Source organism: Dama dama, chromosome 2, assembly GCF_033118175.1.
Source record: "Dama dama isolate Ldn47 chromosome 2, ASM3311817v1, whole genome shotgun sequence".
NCBI lineage: Eukaryota > Metazoa > Chordata > Mammalia > Artiodactyla > Cervidae > Dama > Dama dama.
In genome coordinates this window covers 14,511,054-14,530,577 of record NC_083682.1, presented here as the reverse complement: position 1 = coordinate 14,530,577, position 19,524 = coordinate 14,511,054, and the positions used below count along the sequence as shown (strand labels likewise).

General features: G+C 47.3%; 1 long non-coding RNA gene across 1 annotated transcript in view; it reads left to right on the top strand.

Annotated features, from left to right (window-relative positions):
- LOC133066416 (uncharacterized) overlaps positions 1-18,600 on the top strand; it is a 28,659-nt gene extending 10,059 nt beyond the window's left edge. The window contains exons 2-3 of the long non-coding RNA XR_009695134.1: positions 8,755-8,899; positions 18,404-18,600. This is a non-coding gene — a long non-coding RNA (uncharacterized LOC133066416). The remainder of the gene's footprint in view (positions 1-8,754; positions 8,900-18,403) is intronic.
- Positions 18,601-19,524: the final 924 nt, after the last annotated feature.

Here is a 19,524-nt window from a genome sequence, read left to right as displayed (position 1 = left end):
GCCAACAGGATCATTACCATGATATGTTTCTGAGTTTCTCAGTGAGCAAGCAGTGAGCTTAATCCCCGCCTTCCTCTACCTACTTTCTCTGACGGTAAACCTTACACACTTAAGGGCTCCCAAAATATCCCTGGGAGAACTTCTCTGTTATATGTGGAATCAACTGATTTTCCTTAAAAGGTACATTCTTCAAAGCCAGTCGTGCATAGACTTTGCTGGGAGCCCTGTAACCAGGGGGACGACATGGCCTCGTCCCCCAGCTCCAGTTACAGCCGTCGTCCTGCATAATTATTAACGATGCCTCTTTGCCATCTCAGGAGGATGCTGGTTTGGAGGCCAGGTGGTAAGGTCGCTTGGCCTTTAGCTCAGCCTTGAATTGCTCTTGCAGGTGAGGAGGGGGGAGCTGAGGGCAGAGGAGGGGGGCTTCTTGGATTCCCTGTGGCCCCCACCTCTTCCCCCTCTGCCTCTTGGTCACCAAGGTGGAGGGAGGGGAGGGAACAGGCTGCACATCAAGGTCTGGTTCTGAAACAGGGAGAAAACCAGACTAAGTGTCCCTGTCCCAGGGCCCCACTGCCTCCAGGAATTCCAGGAAAATTCCTGCCAGGTGTTCCTGCTCTTCAGACACCTCCCCCCTCCCCAGCCCCACCCCACTCCCCCGGGTCTGGGAAACACGGCCACTGTGGCTCAGTGCCCGCTGCAGCCACACCCTTGCTCACCTGGGCTCATGGTGATGCCCAGCCACGGTCTGGGGCTGCACTTCTGTCTTCATCTCCTTCTCGTACGGCAAGTCCATTTGCTTAATTCAGTTTTGGCTCCATCTGACACTTTCTTTGAGGACCGTAATTTAAGTCAACAGTTAACTGAAATCCAAGACTTTTAACATGTATTTCCTTCAGGTCATGGGTCTATTACATGAATGAGTGAATGAGATGGATGGAGAAAGGAGTAGCTTAGGTAAATTTGTGGGAAAACAATTAGGATGAATCTTAGCATTAAATTTGCCTTCATGAGAGTATTCCTCTGGCTGCTGTGGAAACTATGATGTTTGGGCCCAAATAACACAGGGAATTGGGAAGAGAAATCTCAGGTTTTGTTTGGGGGAAGGAGGGGGGTGGGAATGGGGCCTTTAGCAGGTGACTTAAGCTCTCTGAGCTAAGCTTGTTGTTTAGTCACCAAGTTGCATCCTACTCTTTGCCACCCCATGGACTGCAGCAAGCCAGGCTTCCCTGTTCATCACCAGTTCCCCAGTTTGCCAAAGTTTATGTTCATTGAATTGGGCATGCCATCCACCCATCTCATTCTCTGTTGCCATCTTCTCCTTCTGCCTTCAATCTTTCCCAGTATCAGGGTCTTTTCCAGTGAGCTGGCTCTTCACATCAGGTGGCCAAAGTATTGGAGTTTCAGCTTCAGCATCAGTCCTTCCAATTCAGGGTTGATTTCCTTTAGGATTGACTGGTTTGATCTCCTTGCTGTCCAAGAGACTCTCAAGCGTCTTCTCCAGCACCACAGTTCAAAAGCATTAGTTCTTTGGCACTCGGTCTTCTTTATGGTCCAACTCTCACATCCATACATGACTACTGGACCTCACCTTCCTCCTCTGTAAAACCAAGATGACACTACCTGCCTCACAGGATGATTAGAAATAGGGAGACATTCTTTATGTAAATCCTTTATATAAATTGACAATTGCCTGGCACTAAGTCGTCACTTGGAAGCACTCTTGGTGATGCTGGTGTTTATTCTCAGCAGCCCCCAGATGCAGCTCTGGGACGCTACTCAGCGTCTTTTGACCACTTCTCCCTCATTCCTAAGCCAGGCTCATCGAGGCTTCTTTTTGCCCCCTGAAATGCTTCCCACCCATCCTTTTCCTGCCTGAGTGTTTTATAAACTCATGAAGTCCCGTCTCACCATGATGGCCTCCTGAGGCCTCTATCCCTCCTCTGAATTCCTTCCTTCCCTTAGTATTGACCACATGCTGCTTTGGATTGCCACCTGCCCCTCTGTGGACAGCTGTGGTCTTATCTCTCCAAAGAGATGGTCAGGTCCTTGTAGATGGGAAAGCTTTCTTTTGTATGCCCTCCGGGTAAAAGTGCTGGCTTCTGCACATAGTGGGGTCTAATGACAGCTTACAGGATGTCAGATGCACCCTCCTCTCTAGCACTGGGCTTTCATGGGAAGATGAACTTGAGAACAGTGGAGTGTTTATGCCTCAGATTCCTCTATTTCCCAACAATATCCTCGGGATTGCATCTGTTCTCTCCTCCACCCTCATTTCCCAACATGGACTTCTGGGTGTGCAGTGGACCCCCAAGAATGGAGTGACCCCAGGCTCTGAGGGGGTTGCAGAATGCTGTGGTTCAGCTAAGCCAGGAGACTGATGCTGGAAGCATGAACATCCTGCCCAGTGAAAGTGTTGGTCCCAGAGCCAAGGCTGATGGCCACCCTGGCTTCTTTTGCCGTTTCAGCATGGTATCTCCAAATAGCCCTTTACTGGCTAAGAACATCAAGCCTGGTCTTGAGAGGACTGCTGTGCGTGTGTGTGCCTGTGTGTGTGTATGTCTGCATGTGTGTGTACATGTAGAGAGCATGTAGAGAGGGTTGAAGGAGTGGGGAGAAGGTGGGGCTGAAACTTCATCCAGGTTGATCCCATATATTCAGATGTGCAACAGATATAGGAACTGTGTGAACATGAGTTTATAGTCCTGGAAAGCTTTTTTTTTTTTAATATTTATTTGGCCATGCTGGGTCTTCATTGTGGCATGTGAGATCTTTATTGTGACATGTGGGATCTAGTTCCCCACCAGGGTTAAACCCGGGCGCCCCGCATTGACAGCTTGGAGTCTTAGCCCCTGGGCTGCCAGGGAAGTCCCGTCGTGACATCTTTTCTTCAATCTAAAGTTTATTTACAGTCTGTATATAAAGCACACCAAGGTGGAGCTGCTCTGGAAGATCCCGAAGTTGGATTCAAGGATGCTCCACCAAGAACACTGTCAAAACTTGTACCATAAACCTCATTTTTTCTTGCCATAAAAAGGAGGAATAGCAGTGTCTTTCTCATGGGTAGGAAGTGTCTGGCATGTGAGGGACCTGAGTGTAGGGCTCATTTACATTTCTTGTTTCTCTCTGAGGTTATGGAGCCTAAAGGCGGTATTGTGCCCAGGGCTCCTGCGCCCTTTCTGCCCTGCTGGTGACGAGCGGCAGACACGAGGTGGTGCAGACGCAGGAGGTGCAGTGTTAAGGGCACCATGGCCCTGGCAGCGCTGTCTGCGTCCAGGGCGGAGGTGACAGGGCACCCCTGAGAAGCGCAGAGGGGTGCAGTGCGTGAGCTGGGTGTCTGTGTGAGGCCTGGCAGGGATGAGGCCCAAGGGTGTGTGGGGGGTGCATGTCCTGCTGGGTGTGGTCCCTCCAGCCTTGCAGGCCATGGAGGCTGGGGTTTGGGTGGCACTCTGGCTGTTGGAGGCAGTGCTTCCAGCAGAGCCAGTGGGTGTTGAGGGGCCACGGGTGTGGGAATGGCACCCACCCTCCCTGCTCTGAGGTGGCTAGTTCGCTCCGCATCCCTGTGAGCAGGCAGCGTATCCCAGGCTGTGTGGGAAAGGAGGGCCGCCCAGGGGTGGAGACAGCCTGGGAGGGGCCTGGGAGGGAGGCCGGAGTGGGCGTCTTGAGGGAATAAGGAGAAAAGGCTTGGAAACCCGGATAAGGCACTTCTCCAGCACTTGGCTCTCTTTATCTCTGAAAATTAAAGCCAGGCCTCTGCTGGAACATTCCGCTTGAGATTCTGCTGGGGAACTTAAAAGACTGGGGAGGAGTGGTTGGCGAGTGGACTCTCTTGCCTCAGTTGATGGTATTTGTGTTGGGGTGGGCAGCACCGTGTTTTGGTTTTTATCCATTCATCAGTTGATTCCTGAGCACCTGGATTCCAGACCCTGGCTTCAGGGGTGGCTAAAACCACGGTCATGGTTCCTGCTCTTATAGAGCTCACCATCTACTGAAGCAGGCAGACCACCAAACCGATGAAGACAGGATATGATATTTTTCATCCTGGAAAATATCAATAGTATATTATATTTATTAGCACATAATATAGTATCAGTACTAATAACATGCTAATCTATTAGTATATAATACATATAAATAGAAAATTAATAATACATATATATATATATACATGCATGTGTGCTAAGTCGCTTCAATTGTGTCCGACTCTTTGCAATCCCATGGACTGTAGCCCGCCAAGCTCCTCTGTCCATGGGATTCTCCAGGCAATACTGGAGTGGGTGTCCATTCCCTTCTCCAGGGCATCCCCCTGACTTAGGGATTGAACCTAGGTCTCCCACATTGCAGGAAAATTCTTTACTGTCTGAGCCACTGGGGAAGCCTATATATGTAATACATATATATCCTGCCTGGAGAATCCCATGGACAGAGGAGCCTGGTGGGCTATAGTCCATGGGGTCACAAAGAGTTGGACACAACTGAGTAACACTTTCACTTTCATATATATATATATATATATATATATATATATATATATACACACACACACACACACAACATATATACACTGTTATTAACATGCACTTATTAACATGTAACATGTGAATATATACATACATGCTATATAGTATGTTATACAGTACCTATACTCTATTGGCTACATACGGTGTGGATGCACAATCCCTTCTGACTCTTTGGGACCTCATTGACTGTAGCCTGCCAGGCTCCTTTGTCCATGGAACTTTCCAAGCAAGAATACTGGAGTGGGTCCCCAGGTGGATACAGGATGCAAGAGGAGATTCGAAATAAGAATAACTCTGCCCTGGGAGTCAGAGAGAGCAGGTTGTCTGTCCAAGATTGTGTCTGTCTCTGTGTTGGGGTGGAGAGGGTAGTGGAAGGTATTCTAAGTGAAGTTATCAACACCTCCTGGGCAGGGACACTGAGGAGAGAAAGACACTCACGTCCGGTCAGCCCGGGCCAGGCCTGGGAACCCGCGCTCACCCTGGACTGTCCATCCCAGCTCACAGAGGGCAGTGTCCATCCAGGCCCCCCCCAACGCCCGCTACCAACACGCACAGCTCCTATCAGCTGAGTACAGTCCAGGCTTCAGGCCTTCCTGACGACAGCAGTGCTGAATTGGCCAGTGCGGGAAGGGAGCAGAGGGTGGGGGAGCGATGCCTGTCCCATCCGTGAGCTCTTCGCCAGAGGGGTCAGCGCAGCCGTGGGGAGGGGCAGCTGCCTGTGCTGTTGCTCAACCTCCGGCACGTGGAGTGTGATGGCCCGGGTCAGCTGGCCATCTGTGTCTTGTTGAGCATCCCTACTCCTGGGAACCCTGCTCTCTGGCTCATCTGTCCAGCTGAAGGGGAAGTTTGCAGGCACAAGGATATTCTTGCTGTGATTCTCCAACCAAGCAGATGCTCAGAGCAAATAAACAGACCAGGAAGCTCGTAGAGGCTGTATCAGGCGTAGCTGAGACATGCTGTCATTTTTGAAGGCTGTTGATGTGCTTGAAGGGATCAGTGTTCAGGACCAGATGGTATCTGACTGTGTACTGAGGCCAGGTTTCTCAGATCACCCCTGATCATGGGATTTACTTCATGCTTTACAGTTTCCAAAGTCCTGAGATCACCAGCCAGCAAAGTGTGGATGGGGGCCTTGCTTTCAAGTTCTTGGCCTCCAGATCCTGGGCTCTTTTTGCCTGTGCAATTCTCAGCCTTGGTAGGTCCGTGTAGAGAACCCAAGAGGGCCCCTGGGAAACTGCAAGCTTGCTTTGACTGCCTGTGTGATCGGATTGCTTATAGACTCCTCACTTCCTTTAGGTGAACAGGCCCCAGGAAACCTGTAGGTCAGATGTTTGGCTCCAGGGACCGTGCCCTCCAGTCACACCTGCCTCACCCTGGGGGCCCAGCTGCATAACCAAACAGACCTGGGCTTTGGGACTCGGCCTCCTTTGGCAGGACCCTGGGTGAATTCCCTCATTGCTCTGGGTCTTGGCTTTCCTCCCAGTAAAACGGGGAACCGGCCCTTGCTTATGTGGTTTTGTGAGGATTCACAGGGGAACGTTCAACAACTGTGACCTCCCTTCCCATTTCTCCCCTGGCTTGCTCCTCATCTCTTCTGGCAAAATTACTTGGCTACACTTGACTGCCTCGTTTTCAGGCCACTCCATACGGTCACCCAGCCCTGTCCCGGTCCCTGTGAGACGGAGTACTTGGCTACTGTACAGCTCCCTGCGAACACGCTGGTAAGGGTTTGACAGGTTTGAATGACATAACTCTATGCAGCATCTCTCAGGGTCCGTGGGGCATTGGCTCCTGACCCCCACGGACACCAAAATAGTCAGAACCTCCAGTGCCTGGTATAAAGTGGTGCAGTGTTTGAATATAACCTCCATACACCCTCCCACACACTGTAAATCATCTCTAGATTACTTACAATATCCAATACAGTGTTCAGTTTGGTTCATTCACTCAGTCGTGTCTGACTCTTTGAGACTCCATGGACTGCAGCGTGCCAGGCCTCCCTGTCCATCACCAACTCCCGGAGTTTACTCAAACTTACGTCCATGTCCACTGACTCGGTGATGCCATCCATCCATTTCATCCTCTGTCGTCCCCTTCTCCTCCCGCCTTCAATCTTTCCCAGCATTGGGGTCTTTTCAAATGAGTCAGTTCTTCGCATCAGGTGGCCAAAGTATTGGAGTTTCAGCTTCAACATCAGTCCTTCCAATGAATATTCAGGACTGATTTCCTTTAGGATGGACTGGTTGGATCTCCTTGCTGTCCAAGGGACTCTCAAGAGTCTTCTCCAACACCACAGTTCAAAAGCATCAATTCTTCGGTGCTCAGCTTTCTTCACAGTCCAACTCTCACATCCATCCATACATGACTCCTGGAAAAACCATAGCTTTGACTAGATGGACCTTTGTTGGCAAAGCAATGTCTCTGCTTTTTATATACTGTCTAGGTTGGTCATAACTTTTCTTCCAAGGAGCAAGCGTCTTTTAATTTCATGACTGCAGTCACCATCTGCACCGATTTCGGAGCCCCCAAAAGTGAAGTCTGTGTAAATACTATGTAATTTCTTGTAAATACAATGTAAGCGCTACGTAAATGGTTTAAATACAATGTAAAGACTATGTAAATACTAGCCAGTGAATGACAAATTCAGGTGTCACTTTTTGGAATTTTCTGGAATTTGTGTGTGGTGTATGGTGTGTGTGTGTGTGAATATTTTCAATCCGCAGTAGGTTGAATCCATGGATGTGGAACCCATAGATAATAGAAGGCGGATACAGTGCTGAGCAGTGCTGGCTTGTCCACTTGTTCAGTAGATGTTAGCTCTGGCTGATACTGTTGTTAAGTGGGATTGATGAGGGAAAACTGAAACGTTTCACAGAATCTTGGGCCTGGAAGAGAACTTTGTGAACATTCTTCTCCATTTCCTGCTTTGTCAGATGACCTTGTGGCAGAGTGAGTTCAGCTCTGGGTGTAGATCCCAAAGGAAGGAGGCCCGTTTTTCACCTAATTTGGGATGTCTTCCCCCAGTAGGAGAGTGTTTGGATGTTGGGTGGCCCCAAAGACAAGTATCTACCATGCTCTTTGACCTTGTGGGTCCGGCTCTCAAAGACCTTTGCTCTCAATGCTGCTCTCCTCTGCTACCCCGGCAGTGCTGAAGGCTGTATTACTGAGGGGCTTTCTCCCTCGCTCTTGGGAGCATCCACTTCTTGAATTCTTGACTGGTCTTTTCTCTGGAAAATGGATGCCATTTTTCTTTGAATGAAAAGAGATGCAACTGCTTACCTTTAAAGAAGATTCCCTCTTCCACTGACACTTTACCACCAGCAGGCTCTTCTTGCCTTAGACTGGACACCACAGGTGGGCAGGAGGGACAGGGTCACTTAGTCAGTTTCTCTCTGACTTTTTCAGCTTTTCTCTGCCTTGACAAGTGGTATAAATCACACTCTCATTGGTTGGGACCAAGTTAAAAAACCTCAGAGTCAGCTTTTCGGCTTGCCTTCCTCCTCCCCTCCTTCCTTCCTGCTCTCTTTCTCTCTTGATCTTTTGATGAATCTAGTTCACCTGACCGTGGGTTTACCTCCTAGAATCAGAAGAAATGGTTGGGGAACATGCTTGAGGATGTGGATTTTGAGCCTCTTTGGAATTCTAACAGTACTTGTACTGCTTTACTATAATGAGAAAATCTGACTCTCCATAAAATGATCTGAGATCATTCATCTTTCTTTTTTAAAAATGTACATAAATATTTTTAAAATTTAGTTAATTAATTTGTTTGGCTGTGCCAGGTCTTCGTTGCCCCTGCAGCATGTGGGATCTTAGTTTCCCAGTCAGGGTTGGAACCCACACCCCCTGCATTGGAAGGCAGCTTCTTAACCACTGGACCACCAGGAGAAAGTCTCAACAACCATCTTTCAAAGGGTCCCTCCTAATTTGTCGGAGCACTAGGATCATCTGCAGGGGCAGGGGGTAGATTATACTGACCCTTGCTTTGCTTCCCTTTCCTTCGTGCCACTTGATCTTCAGCCAGTTGGTTATTTCCTAATCTGGCCACTGGTGAATGGGAGAAGGATGAGGGGGTGAAACTCATTCTTAGGTCTTTACATCTCATGGGTGCTCTCTCCAGGAAAATGTTCTGTGTGGATAGTGCAAGATGAATGTGTTAAAATGAACATGCATGGTGTACCCATGCCATTATGCCACCTTTCAAATGTCCTTCCTCTCCACGTTATCTCTTCATTAGGTCTAGGAAACTTGCCAAAGCGGGCACGACATAGGGGGTCTAAGAAACCCTGCAGACCTTAGGATTTGTAAGCAGAAGCTATGGCTGTTCCAAACACAAAACGGACAAAATTTCACAAGTGTCCAGACTTCTGCAAAGGTCAGAGGTAAGTTCTCTTCATAAAATCAGTTTGCCTCGAAAGGGTTAAATGACGAGGGGTGTAACATTCCCTTTCTGGTTTAACAGGTCACATTCTCAAGGTGAATCCAATTGGAGTAGTACAGTTTGGGGAGGCAGTGGTTCCTTAATCACTGGAATGTGTCAGCTACAGATGGGCACTTGCCATCTACCTCTGCAAGGATCAGATCATGTGCTGTTGCAGCTGCCGACCTTCAGTACTCCCTGAAAGGAGTTCAGGGTGGAGAGCAGAAATGAGGCCCTCTGTGCCTGGGGAAAAACTGGCAGGACAGGTTTTCAGATAGTTAGATATTTTCAGGAGCCGATTTTATGAGCCTCATTCTTGTATCTCCTCAAATCTAGAAAAGCATTAAAACCCTTCGTGGTGACTGCTATTTCTCATGACTAGCAGAAAACGTCACAAGACCAGCAGAAACCTTCTGGAAAAAATATGTGCTTAGCTACATGTACTCTCCCTTCACCAGAATCACATATACATTGTCCTTCCCCAGGACCTCTTTGGAGCAGTCTCTCAGAGCTATCTGAGGAGCTGTCTCCTGGACTGTAGTCCTCATGTTGCCCCCAGTAAAACCTGATTCACAACTCTCAGGTTGTGACTTTTTTTTTTTAAGTGTACAGATGTTAGCATTATGAAGAAGTTCCTGATCACCCAAAGACCAGAACTATAACCCACCTTTCAGCTTAAGGCTTTGTGGGTCACAGAGAGCCCAGAGTTCCGAGCCCTATCAACACGCGTGACTTCAGTGTCATGGGCAGATGGCATTATCAAGTCCCAACTACTCGTGACCTTTAGCTCTGCTTTTCCTCCCTTCTTTTGCTCTCTCCCCTTCCCTGGGGGATGGAGACCTGAGACCCAGAGCCACATTCCTGCATTATCACACTTCCTTCTGCAGACTGAACAGGCTCATTCCGGAACATAGATCTGTGTGAAAGCTCTCCAGGGCTGGTGGGAACGCTGCCCCCAGAACCTGAATTGTTTCAAAAGCTTATCTTCTGGCACTTGCTCCTCCAAAGAAAAAGGTTTAGGCAAGAGGGTAAGAGAGTCAGTCCAAGGGTATGTGAAGTGGAACTTTCTAGTCAGACTCATGGCCCACCCCAGGGATGACCGTGAAAGTGAAATAAATCTTGCCTAAGCCCCTCATCTACAATTTGTAAGAAATAAATGAATATGTCCAACTTCCTATTTACTTGACCACACTCAGGGTCATTGTCACTGCCCTTTTATTAGCAACTCTGGGTCCAAAGAGCTTTGGGTCCAGAGGGTTACCAGGTGGAGTAGCCATCCCTTATGGCTACCCCAAAACAGGAGCTGAGCCTTGTCAGTTCACTGGGAGAGGGTGTGGGGCAAGCTGGTGCCATGGCTGATGTCTCTGTGGGATGCTAAAAGAGTTTTAATAAGGAATGGGGCTAGCTCTATGTGTGTTTATAGAAACATGAACATGCACAAGTTATTGTTCAGTCACTAAGTCATGCCTGACCCTTTGCGACCCCACGGACTGCAGCATGCCAGGCTTCCCTGTCGTTCACCATCTCCTGGAGCTTGCTCAAACCCATGTCCATCAAGAGGGAATGTGTTTTTGTTGGGTCCTCATGTTTTCTTCAGATGGGTGCTTGGATTTGAGTTCAGGGGTGGCAGATGAGGGATGGTGCTGGTGGAGGGGGAGGGGTGGGGGACCTGGAGCTGGGGGAGAGGAGGGGCTGCGGCAGGAGTTGGGGGAGGAATGCAAAACGTGGGTGGCATGAGAACAGATTTTACGACTGAATAGAGCTTAAAAATTCTTTGGCTGAAGTCAAAGGATAATTTTTTATGCTGAAGAAATGATTTTATTTTTTCCCCTTCTCCTCTTTGATTCCTTTTGTGTAATAATTTGCCAGACTCCCTCCAAAAAATCCCCCAAATGAGTTCAGGGTGTGGAGAGTGCAGCTGAACTCCGTGGGAAGGAGTAGCTGCAGGGGCAGAGAGGGCTCAGCTGGTGTGGGGACAGGTTCCCCGGGCTGCTGGCCTCTGCCCCTGCCAGGAGGCCAGATCCCTGCCTCACTCATTTGGAAAGCCTACTCTTTATCTTTTGTTTTGGTTTCCATTGGCATTTTCTTTCTTGCTTTGAAACTGTGTCCAATCAAATTGGCACAGAGGAGGCCTGAGTAGACCAGTTGGAGCCATCTCATTACTGCTGCCTATCGGATTCTGGGATTTCTACTTCCTGCCCCATCCTGTCTTCTGACCCCAGCTCACTCTGTCTCTTCTGACATCACCTTTATCCTCCTTGACTGTGTCTATAACTCTGCCCAGACATTTCGGTATTAGGAGTGGGGGTGCTGGAGTCATGTGTGTGTGTGTGTGTGTGTGTGTGTGTGTGTGTTCAGTTGCTCAGTCATGTCTGCCACCCCATGGACTGTAGACTGCCAGGCTTCTCTGTCCATGGGATTCTCCAGGCAAGATTGCCATTTCCTTCTCCAGGAGATCGTCCCAACCCAGGGATGAAGCCTGCACCTCCTGTGTCTCCTATGGTGGCGGTGGATTCTTTACCACGGTGCCACCTGGTGAGAATCGTAAAGAAACCATTAAGAGAATGATTTAAGGAACCATCAAGGAATACATTTCACCAACATCAGTAGCCATTCAGAACCTCACTGGCCCCATAGTTTCTTCATTCTGCAGACAGAACACTGAGTTACAGGGAGACGAAAAGGATCTCATGCTTTAATGAACTAGTAACAAGTGTGGCCTTTGGGTACTTCATTTGGTCCTCTGAACAATTTACATCCTCTTCTTACCCAACTGGAGATACTGAGGAGACAGATGGATTATAGAAATTCCTAGTTGGAGAAATGCTTACAGAACATTGGCATAGAGGGGTCTTCATTAGTGCTCTGGGACACTCCCTCACAAGTGACCGGCTCGGCTCCAGACCAAAGAGCTCCAAGCTTAATGACTTAATATCTTGAGCTTTGGCAGGTTGGAAACTCCTTGAGTTTCACCTGCCTTCCTTATTTAATTGATGAATACAGTGAGCCAGATTATCAAAAGAAGACAGATGTCTTCAACCAAGAGCTCTACCTACTTGCAATCTATTCATTACTCTTAAACACACACATTCGCACACATGCAAAGCAAAGCCCAAATATTTTAATGTTTAGTTGCTATTTATGAAGACATGTGGAAATGCTTTAAATGATCTTAGGGATAAAACTGTTTGAAGTTTTTGTTAAAAATGATTTTTTGGGCAAGGTGGGAGAAGATTGTTGTCAATGTAAATAAGCATGGCATGGGACAGTCTAGATTTTTATATCTTAAGAACATAAATGGTGGTGATGTAGTGACAGTAGATAAGGTCCAAATGTCAGATAAGAAAGTTGAGACTGTTGATTAAACTTCTTTTTCATTGACAATAAGTGATTTTTCTCTGAATGTTGAAGTAACAAAGTTTGGGATGATAAACCAGGAAAGAAGAACTCGAAGATCACCTGGTGGTTTATTTCCACCATCATTGCGCCTCTCCTGGAAGTGCTTTGCCTGCTGCAATCCTAAATAGAAAGATCTTCCTTGGCCCCCAAAGGGCTGGGCAGTCACAATTAACACAAAAAAAGCCATTGCAATTGTGCAATGAAATCTGATTTCAACATAACCTAATATCTTGCTTTGTCTAAATAGAATTTTTTTCTTTTTTTTGGTGGGTGATTAGTTGGCTCAGATGGTAAAGAATCTGCCTGCAATGCCAAAGACCCAGATTTGATCCCTGGATCTGGAAGATCCCCTGGAGAAGGGAATTGCTACCCACTCCAGTATTCTTACCTGGAGAATCCCATGGTCAGAGGAGCCTGGTGGCTACAATCCACAGTCGGATGCGACTTAGCTACTAAACAGCAACAAGTATAGCCACAGCCCTCGAGAAGCAAAAGGAGTCGGTAGACTAGGCTGTTTCTCATAGATGGCCCAGATGGTCTGTGATGACGCTCATGGGGAAAGATGGTGAGCGACGCAACTGAAAGACAAGAAGCCCAGATGAGCAGAACTCCAGGTATCAAACCAGCAGATGGCAGCTGAGCAAATTCAGGGAGAGAAGTCTTGGTTTACGTGTGGTGCGGAAACACTTGAGTTCATGCCAGACCATTGGAGGTTCATTTTCTAACGCTGAGTCCCATGTTCTGCTGTCTTACTGCTGACCCCTGCTCTGGTTCATTCCATGCCCCTTATGCTGGATGCCCCAACAGCACGCAGCGCCGTCCTTCAATTCCGTGAGTCCTGGGGCCACCAAGTCAGCTGGCCTCCTGTCCTTGTTTGGTCATTCTGCTTGTATGTGGACATTGGGATTTCCTGAATGCCTTCAGGGAGCAGATGCGGGAAGGAGATGTCCCAGAAAGTGGAGGGGTTACGCAAGGCAGAGGTCGAAGGAAGCATTTAGTTCTAAGTGGGGGATAGTGAGGAATAACATTTTTACTTTTTGAACCCAACTGTAAGATTTTCTTAATGAAAACCACCTAAGGAGATTTAAGGGCTGATCTCGTGGTTACCATTTGTTCTCGGGAGGTGTTTGAACATCTCCCGTTGTCAGTTGTCACCTCTATACAATAAGCGGACAGAAATGAGTTCACTTTCACAAGACGTTACTTCAAACCCATCCTTCTTGATTGGGTGGGTGGGTTGTTTGTCCCGAGGCATCTGCTCTTTAGTACAGCCCATCTCACGAACTCATATACCATTTTTTCAAATGCTGGGTTAAAGCCTGTGGTTTAAGAATAGGCTTTTTCTCTGTGGGAAACTGAAAGGCTGTGTTTGGACAATGCTGGCCACAGGCCTCTTTAGCACAGTTAATTAATTCTAATGACAAATATTTACTGTGTGTCCAACAAAGCAGGCCATGTTCTCACTGATGGAGATGCTCTGATGTGGTAATGGAGAGCGGGTTTGAAAAATTAATGATTTTTAAATGTAGTTCCCAACCCAAGACTCTGCAGACACAATGACAGGCATTATTCTGGCCTAAAAACCACTCTCGACGGTGGTGGGGGGGTGGGGGGGCGTGCCCACGAGGTCTGGGTTGGCGATTTCCCTTCCTTCCTTTCTGTAGCTGGGGGACGGGAGGCAGGGCTTGGCCCTGGGCCAGTGTTTGTAATCCTCCCAGCAGGCTCCCACATCTTCTGGGTGGGCCTGCATCTTTTGTTACATATTTGTCCCCCAACCCCGACCACTTCTGAACTCTCACGGAGAAGGCGCCCAGGAGGCGGTCAGCAGGGTAGGCGGGCTGGTGGGCGCCCTCAGGCCTAATTTGTTCGGCTTCCCTTCAGCCCCACAGCACTAATTCATTTGTTTGCATTTGGGGAGGGAAAAAACAAAACAAAACAAAACCCTTTCTTTATTGTCTATCCTTTATTTCCTGGAATTTGACATGAAAGTTGTTATTGTTTTAGTTAGTGGCCTCCAAAGGAATAAACCATTTGAACAACAATTCTCCGTGGCAGGGGTTTCAGATGCTTTGACTTTTAAGCCTGGGTGTCCGTTCTGTTAGTATCGAATGTGCACTGAATTTGGGGTGGTGAAAAGGGGGGCTGTATTTATTTTTGAACTCTTTTAGGCTCTAATGAAAGCCAGCTGCCTCTCCAACAAGTGCATTGCTTTTCCCATAGAGACCCTCACAGTCAAGCTAAAGCCACACGGGCTTCTTGTGTGTTGACTTTTCCTCCGTTAACTTTCTTGGGTTTCACCCTTTATCTTTCAGTCTTTCAGCCCTTGACGGTAGATTAATTGGTGCCATCTGCCCGAGCCCTTCTGTGTTTCTGGCACTCTTGGCACTTTCAATTTGTGGGGGACAGACTTTCCATCACTCAGTCTTGGGGGCGAAAGTGGTGGGTGCCTCCTGACATGGGTGGCCCCTTGGGTTTGAGTCTGTGATGAGGCCCAACTTCTCTGCGGGCCGTGTATAACCCCGATGCCAGGTCCAAACTGGGCACATGGTTTCGTCTGCCAGGAGAACATTCCTTCACGCTTGCCGTTCCACTGGGCAGGTCCAGTCACTGTTTTACCAAGGAGCAGCGCTGAATTGAAATCCTGACCTGGGTTTACAGGCTGATGAGTGGGCGGGCGATGGAGTGGAGGGGAGCACGGTGGCTGGCCACTTCTGCCGGTTTGGTCACCTGAGAACGCAGAGGAATGATTTAGTGGCTGCTTCCTTCACCTAGTATGTGGGATGCAGGCCCATGAGGGAAGGCACTGCCTTTTCTCCCTGTAATCGAATGCTTTTGGCAAGGATGCTTTGCAGTGATTAAACATGGGGCAATGAGGTGAGCTATAAATGCAAACCTCCATGACGGAAAATCCAGAAGAAATAGGTAAGGAAAAGAAGACGGGGTGAAGACTGCCTGAGAGAAAAAGAAGATTAAAAGTGAGTGAAGAGTGAAACTTCCCTGGTGGTCCAGTGGTTAGGACTCTGTGCTTCCACTGCAGAGGCCACAGGTTCCACCCCCAGGTGGGGAACTAAGATCCCACAAGCTGCATGGTGTGGCCAATTAAAAAAATAATAATGTAATGAAAGTCTTAAAAAAATAAGTGAAGAGAAGAATAAAGGATTATTGGGATTAAATGGGAAAGTTAAAAAAGATGAGTAAAACATGAGTAATGGAATCAAAGAAGGCATAGGAAGACTTGCTCTCTTGCCTCTCCCCTGAAAAAGAGAGAAGGGTTAGGGGAGGGGTTGACTGGGGAGATTGAATTTATAGGTTGATGAGAATAAGGAGTTCAGAGATTTTTAGGTCATCGGACACTCCTGAAGCTGTGGGTAATGTGCACTTGAGAAAGATTTGGGCAAATTTCCGCAGAACCAATTTGGAGAACATGATATAGTGTGTCTGACTCTTTATGGAGGACCTGCTCTGTAGGACCAGAGAAATGCACACAGCTGAGGCTTTATCACCGTATCCGGTTTCCGTGTAGTTTTCTTTCTTTTCTGGTTCCCACCACACTGGTCTGTGTTCACGGATATTTAGCTCTGGAGTCTCTTCAGCACAGTGAATTGCTTCTATCATTCATTTGGTTGGTTTTAGTATGTTTTCTCGTTGCTCACAAGACAGATTCTTGGGGACAAAGAGAGTGGCTTATTATTCTTTTGTGATGTTCAGAAGCATTTCGGGGTGGTGAGCAGGTGGTAGGAGTCCTGGGAGATGGGGCCAACAGTGACTTCATGGGAGAAGCTAGCTTGCCTCCCTCCCTCCCTCCTCCCTCCCTCCACCCTCCTCCCTCTCCCCTTCTCCTCCCCATCCTCTCTTTTTTTTTTCACATCCTCTCCTCCTTCCTTTCTTCCATCCAATATTTATCAGACACAGACCGCATGCCCTCACAGTTCTAGGCCCTAGGCATGAGCAGCAGACAATCTCTGATGAAGCTTACATTCCAGCAGGGGATGAAGACAACACAACAAAATGAGTGTACACACAATGCCATGGGCCACCCGGGGAGGGGGAGAGGGTGGAGAGGCAGTAGCAGAAGCAGGGCAGGCACTTGAGCTTGTATAGGGTGCAGGAAGTGTCCTTTTTATATGCGTGACCTTAGAGTGGAGACCTGAGTGGCGTGGGAGGGCCTCTGGGGGAGGAGTGTCCAGGTGTAGGGAACAGGGAGGCCTGGAGGATACGTCTGGCCTCTGCAGCAAGGAGGCTGGTGGGCTGGAGAGGGGTCGGGAGGCCCGGGTGAGGTCAGACAGGGACCAGCGCCGGGACTACGCAGGTTCTTTCAGCCAGGGTAGTAAGAGTATCGGATTCTTCTCTGGGTGAGATGGGGGGCTCCAGGGTGGGGCTGGGAGCCTGCAGGGGCTGGTGTGGTTGTCAAGGCAGGAGACAGCACTGATGGATTGGCTGAAGGGTTTGATGAGAGGAACTACAGAAGTACAAGAGGCAAAGATTGCCCAAGGCTTTGGGCCTTGTCAGCAGGTGTGTTTGTAACCCGAGTTTCATGACTCTGGACAAGTCCTAGAATGACAGAAGCCCGGGATGGGCTTGCGCCTCAGTTTCCTCCTGACTGGTCTGGGCTGATGAACACCGGGATGGTGGCAGCCACGGCAAGCCTCACATCATGTGGGTGCTGCACAAGTGAGGTTCAGGATAAGTCTGTCATTCTACACATATTCACAGGGCTCTGTTATGGCCTGGTTCTGGCTGGTAGTTCAAGAAGTATAAACTTCTTATCCAGCCAGAATCTACTATTGTTTTGGGAGATGAACACTTGACTTCAAAAAAATCCAATCCATTTCTCTTCAGTATGGTTGAAGGTGGTCAGTGTCCTGTGAACAGATTTTATTTTTTACAGCAGTTTTATGTTCATAGCAAAGTTGAGCAGAAAGTACAGAGATTTCTCACATGCTTCCTGCCTCCACATACACAGTTTCCCTGCTATTAACATCCTCCATCAAGGGATGCACCTGTTACAGTCAATGAACCTACAGTGACAGTCATCACCACTCATACTCTATGGTTTATATTACATAGTTCAGTGGCCCCCAACCTCCAGGCTGTGGGTTGGTACCTCCTGTCAGATCAGTGGCAGCATTAGCTTAGAAGTAAAGTGCACAATAAATGTAATGACTTGAATCATACCCAAACCACCCCCCACCCCCCATCCAGCCAACCCAGGTCCTGGGAAAAATTGTCTTCCACGAAATCAGACCCTGGTGCCAAAAAGTTTGGGGACCTCAGATATAGTCCACTCTTTGGCAAAAAAATTCCATGAGTTTTGACAGATATATAATAACATGGTACCATCATTATAGTATCACACAGAATGGTTTCCCTGCCCTAAAAATCCTCTGCTTGATTTCAGTTCCACCAACTCATTCCTCCTTCCCCACCCCTCATCACCTGCCTCCCTGACCCTGATCTTTTTATTTTCTACCTTGTTTTGCCTTTTCCAGAGTGTCACAGAGTTGGAATTATGCAGTATGTAGCCTTTTCAGATTGGCATCTTTCACTTAGTAATGTGTATTTAAGTTTCCTCCGTGTCTTCTTATGGCTTGATAGCTCATTACTTTTTAGTGCTGAGTAATATTCCATTGTTTGGATGGACCAGCTTGTTTAGTCCATTCAGCCTACCAAAGGATATTTTAATTGCTCCCAAGTTTTAGCTATTGTGAATAAAGTTGTTTTAAATATCTGTGTTCAGGTTTTTTTTTTTTTTTTTTTTTGTGGACGGAAATTTTCAGTTTATTTGGGTAAGTACCAAGGAGCATGATTGCTGGATCGTATGTATGGTAAAAATATGTTTAGTTTTGTAAGTAACCGCCAGGGGTAGGGAGTGAGAGAATTGGATGAAAGCAACCAAAAGGCACAAGTTTACTGTTATAAATATATTCTAGGGATGCAGTGTACAACAGATAGCAATAGTTGGCATTGCTGTGTGGTATATTTGAAAGTTGCTAAGAAAGTAGATTGTAAAAGTTCTCACCACAAAAGAAAAAACCTTTTTTTTTTCTTTTTTCTGTATCTATATGAGATGATGTGGGTCTTCCCAGGTGGCATTAGTGGAAAAGAATTCACCTGCAATGCAAGAGATGTGAGTTCCGTCCCTGGGTGGGGAAGATCCCCTGGATGAGGGCATGGCAACCCACTCCAATATTCTTGCCTGAAGAATCCCATGGACAGAAGAGCCTGGAGGGCTACAGTCCATGGGGTCACAAAGAGTTGGACTCAACTTAGTAACCAAACAGCAACGAGATGATGTATGTTAACCAAACTCACTAAGGTAATCACTTAACAGAAAGTGTAAGTCGTCATTATGCTCTGCCTTTAAACTTATACAGTACTGCTTGTCATTTGTATCTCAATAAAAATGAAAAAAAAAAAAGGAAATTGCTGAAGTGTCTTCCAACACATCTGTACCACTTTGCATTCCCACCAGCAATAAATGAGTTTCTGTTGCTCCACGTCCTCATCGGCATTTAATGGTGTCAGTGTTTTGGGGTCTGATCATTCTAATAGGTGTGCAGTAGTATTTCATCATTGCTTTAATTTGAAATTTCCTAACAACATATGATGTTGGTATCTTTTCACATTCTTATTTTCCATGAGTATATCTTCTGTGGTGAGGTGTCTTGTTTGGGTCTTTTGCCCATTTTCAATCATATTGTTCATTTTCTTCTTGTTGGGTTTTAAGAGTTTCCTGGTGTGTTTTGGATAACAGTCCTTTACAGACATGTTCTTTGCAGATATTTTCTCCCCGATTGTGGCTTGTCATCTCATTCTCTCAACAGTGTCTTTCACAACCAGAAGTTTTTAACTATAACGAATTCCAGCTTATCTTCTTTCTTTCATGGATTGTGCATTTGGTGCTGTATCTAAAATGTCATCACCAAACCCAAGGTCATCCAGACATCCTCTGGTTTTACTTTCAAGGAGAGCTACTCGGTGTTTGTTCAGCGCACTTTACGGACTGTTATATGGCTTCTGAAACTTTCCACTCACTTTTCCCAACATCCCTTCCTTCTTACCTCTTCCTTAATACCCCATCTCACTTGAGAGAAAACCAGATTAGCATAACTCCCAACAGTTCAGTCTTCTGCATAACAGATATAAAGGGAAATTGTTTGGCTTCTTTTTTTAAATTTACTTTTTAAG